The sequence below is a fragment of the Cryptomeria japonica genome, chromosome 10 (assembly GCF_030272615.1).
Source record: "Cryptomeria japonica chromosome 10, Sugi_1.0, whole genome shotgun sequence".
Classification (NCBI taxonomy): Eukaryota; Viridiplantae; Streptophyta; class Pinopsida; order Cupressales; family Cupressaceae; genus Cryptomeria; species Cryptomeria japonica.
Genome location: NC_081414.1, coordinates 810,335,467 through 810,340,536, shown reverse-complemented (window position 1 = coordinate 810,340,536; position 5,070 = coordinate 810,335,467).

The window sequence follows — 5,070 nt, the reverse complement described above, 5'->3', positions numbered from 1 at the left end:
CAAACTACATAATGTCCACTGTCTATCATAAGGAGCACGTGCCTCTATCACTGGGTTCTACCTCTATCCTCCTCATCCCTACCATGTCTCAAGTCCTGCTAATGTGTCTCTCTCTGTGCTCCTAAGTCTATGTCGTAGCATAAAACAATCTGGTCGATTCTCCTGCGTGATCAATGGATACTGTCGACTCTGCATCACAATCGGGGCATCATTTTGTCAGTTTTAGGGTTTGCTCCTATGGGGTGCACATCCTCATTTTCGTGTCTAACTCAGGGTGTTTTTCATCTACATTGGCCTATCCTACCCTTCTCCCCCCTTGTCAGGTCATTTGCATGCAGTTTCGAATCAAAAGTGAGTCATTTATGGACTCTTGTGCCTGTGTCAGAGAAACTGCGCTTGTGTTAGGTAAATTGCGCTTGTGTCTTCCTACACAAGCGCAGAACACCTGACACAAGCGTAGAATTAGACCACACAAGCGCAGAAGTCATCTTTTGCACCCCCCGTGGGCCCCGCAATGTCCCGTAAGCCGTCAAAATTCATGAAATTCAAAACATGGGTTTTCGAGATACATACCGCTGCTCCTGCATCGTTCGGTCGTCTGAATGTGCGTACATGTTCTCCGAGGTGATCTGCCCTTGGAATGTTCGCCATCTGTCTGCAAGTGTCCTTGTCTAGAGCAACAAATTCTCCTCTTTGTCTAGTGCAAATGAGTAATTTTCACCCTCTTGGTCTCATTTATAGCTCTTTGTCATTGCATAGATGGACGTGCATCCTCTCCATCTTATGTTGGTTGTGGTCTTGTGCACCTTAAATTGCTTGTCTGTCATGCATCCGATCTCCGATTGTCAGTCCGTTTGATCCTATCATTTTTATCGATCAATTGGCCTCTTTTCCACATGTTTCCGGCCAATTCCTCGAGGGGGCATGCATATGTCATTATCGTTGTCTGGGGCATTTTAGTTATTGTTCTTTGAAACAACGCTTAAAATCGCATTGTCTCAAAGAGGGGCAAAATGTAGACACCCAAAAATGGTCAACGCTTGCGAAGTCATACTTTAACTTTTGCGTCGCATTAACATTTCTCCTATGTCATGCACTTGATTTTTATCATTTGCGAGCATCGAGTCATTCTTCTACATTCTTCAATCATCTCGTCCTCGAATTTGGTCTTGTCGACAACATTATCCAGTCATGATTTTGATCGATTTTATCTTGTTGCATCAATGTGCGTCCTAATTTGTCATCATTTTGGACATCGTCAATCCTAATTAGGGTTTTGTCCTCTTATCAATCTTATCAATTTTATCATCAATCTTATCATTTTGGACATCGTCAATCCTAATTAGGGTTTTGTCCTCTTTTCAATCTTATCATCTGGCGATCAGTTTATCAATCTTGTCCTTTTACGATCGATTTGTCATCGATCGTTGTCTTGTTCGATCTTGTCATTTTGTGATCAATTTGTCATCGATCGTGATTATTTCCAATCTTGTCATCTTGCAATCCATTTTGTCATCAGTTCTTGTCGATCTTGTCATTTTGTGACCGATTTGTCATCGATCGTTGTCTATCTCAATTATGTCAATTTGGATCAATTTGTCATTGTTCCTCGTCAATTGGCGCATTTATCAATCAAATCATTTTGTCTCATTGGTCATTTATCAATTCAAAATCATGACATTAATTATCTTCAATCACGACCTAATTGTCATTTTTGCACTTCTAATTCACCTTCTAGGGTTTCATGATTTAATCATTTAACCTTGTGCGTCATTTCTTCCTTTAGGATTAATAAATTACTTATTTATCCTAAGTTTTCTCATTACAATTAAATATTCATTTAATTGGCTAATTATTCCTCTTTGTGAGTGAATTAATTAATAAATGAAAAATTATTGATTAATTCACTAATTTCTAATTTCCTAATTTCTTAATTCCAATTTCAATTTCCTCCTATTTCTTTCCTAAATTTATGGCAATGACATAGAAATTTGTCATAGAATTTGTCATAAATTGTCATAAATTCTTGACATAGAAATTTGTAATAGAATTTGTCATGAAATGTCATAAATTCTTGACATAGAAACTTGTCATGAATTGTCATAAGTCTTGCATAGCAATTTGTCATAGATATGTCATAATTTTTCTATTATTGATTTGAATTTCTATTCGAATCACTATCATGCTAATTTGCTCATTTCTCCAATTTCTCTATAAATTGGATGATTTTTTCTTCAATCAATCCGAATCCTAAATCAAACTATCGAACTTACGCTTCTAGTACTCTTGAGCTTTTCATCAATCTTGCTTTCAATTGTATGTGCACTTGTAGGTGAGATCCACAAATCCATTTGAAGAGGAAAGAAGAACAATGGAGCCGCATAAAGGGAACATCTGGTTTGCATAATCTTTTTACATGTTTTGTCTTTATGTCTCTATTGAGTGTGCTTAGGATTAGATCACTGCAATGTGTGTGTTTGTGATTGAGCTAGTAATGATTAACATGTCCTTTTATATATTGCTTTGATGATTCCTAATTCCGATGCTACAATAATATTTATGTACTCTTGGGCATAGTATATGAATATTGTGGGTTCCAGCCCCACTGTGGTTTTTCCTTTTCCGGGTTTCCACATAAAAATTCTTGTGTTGTGGATTTGTGTAATCTTTGTTGCATGTTTATGTTATTTTATGCTAAACATTGCTAACCAATGGATAAAGAATAATTTTGTCATTTTAACTTCTGGTAGATCACTGATTCACCCCCCCTCTCAGTGATCTTTGATTCTAACAACTAGTATGAGATCCTAGTTCCTTTGAGGAAGATTAACTACTTGAGGAAGATCTGGGAGATTGAATCTATGAATTCCCATTTTCAGAGACAACTCAATGTGGCACATGAGGATTTTGATGCAACTAGAAGTGAGGTTTGTACCTTGAAGAAGAACCCAAATGCTGCTGATGAATTCATTAGTGAGATAAAAGATCAAGAAAGTATCTATTGAGAAGGGAGGAAGGAATTAATGGACAAGTTGAAGGAGAAAGAAGATCAGATCATAGAATTTCAAGACAAAGGTGATGAGGTGAACAAGCTTAAGAGAGAGAATGTTGCTTTGAAGAATGAGATGCAATCCATTGTGATGAGACCGACTAAGAAAATTGAGGACCGGAAGAAGAATGAAGAGAATTTGGCACAATCACTGAAGGAAAGAGTTGATGAAGGCTTCAAGCTTACATATGAGAATGATCAACTGAAGCTTGAATTGACACAATCAAGGAACAGTGGTTAAGATTTTGAAAGACAGATTGCTACCTTGAGGGATGGACTAGCTACTACCAATGAATACAAAGAAAAAATAAAAGCTAATTTAGGAAGGCTTGATGAGATGTTGGAAATTCAGAGACATGGAAAGGATATGCAAGGTCTAGCATTTGAGAAAGGTGAATCCTCTGGATCTAGACAAGGCAATGCACAACTTGATTAGAAGAAGAGAAATAATCCTCCGGTAAGGCAACCTAATGCCCATAAATTCAATGATATATGTTTTACTTGCAACAAGTTTGATCATATGGTGAGTCACTATAGAAGTAGGATGAATAATGGAATGATGAACAACATGAATAATGGTCCTACCTTAATTGGTTAGTGTTTCATATGCAATAATTTTGGACACAAGTCAAATGTGTGTAGAGCAATAATGAAGATCTTTCAAAATAAAATATGCTATGCTTGTGGAATGTTCAGACATATATCTAAGAAGTGTAGGGGAAGAAAGGATTGGATGAACTTCAGACCCATGAAGAATAATGTTGTTTTCTAAGCATGCAACAATACTGATCACATTACAAAATACTACAGAAGCAAGAATAGTGCTCTGATAGATAGGGACAAATTAGATGAGAAAGGTAAAGAGAAATTAGAATAAATCAAGGAGAAGCATGAGAAGATGTGGGTGAGAAAGGATGAATGCAGAGCTGGCAACATGTCTACACTCAAATCCAGTGCAGGATCTTCAACTGGTAACTAGGGCTTTATGCCTTAGGGGGAGCTTTTCATGTGAATTCTAAGAACCCCATCTTTGGTGGTTTGCAATCAATTCCAGAAGATTGCAGAAAGATTGAATCATATGTGCAGATGATATCCAGAAGTTTTTGAAGGATCTTTTGCTCCGGTATGAAATTTCATGAAGATCATGATAACTAGTTGTTACATTTATTACAGTTAAAAAATTGGTTTTTGAAGGATAAAAGTGTATTTCAAGACTTCATTTGTCACAATGTGATCAAGAAATTAAGAGCAGAGCAGAGAGAAAAGTATCTTGGCGATCTTAACCGCGATTTCAGCAACTTCTCGGTAAATTCTAGCACCTAGTTGTGAAGCAAGGTATCTATCAATTCGGATTTTTAGTTTTTTGCAGACCCTAGATTCAAAATGGCTTCAGTTTCTATTATTCTGACTCCTTTGGTTGTTGAAATAAAGGATAGGGCTTGTCTAGTCTTCAAGAAACATCCATTTAAATCGGTCGAGGATGATCAGGAAGGTGCATTCTCATCTATGTCCTACGACATGCTACACAATGAAGATATCAGGGCCTACATTCACTGTAACCTTCAAGAGCTTGGGAATGGAGATATGTTGGACCTATATAACAAGCATTTGTCTAATGGTTTGGGAAATCTCAAGCCTAAATATAAGGTGTTGTAGGATAAGGGTTTCTTGTAGTTTGTACATTTTCTATTGTTTGATGAGGCATAATGGATTATGGGTTTAAGTTATGAATTTACTATATTATCTTTTAGGTGGCTGACCTAATTGTTAGGTCATATGTTGGTATAAATATCATGTAAGATCTCTTTCTACATCATGGGGATTTTCATGGGATTAATGTGGTCATAGGTTATGGGATTATTTGTGTGTGAATAAAGGTGTAATCATATGCAAAGGTTTTTGGTCGATCATAGGTGATTGAATTGGATTGGTGAAAGAGTTTCAAGACCTCTGGTACTGAGCTTAATCATAACTGTACTCAGGAATAGGAGATGTTATTCTTGTAGTTCATTCTTCTTCTA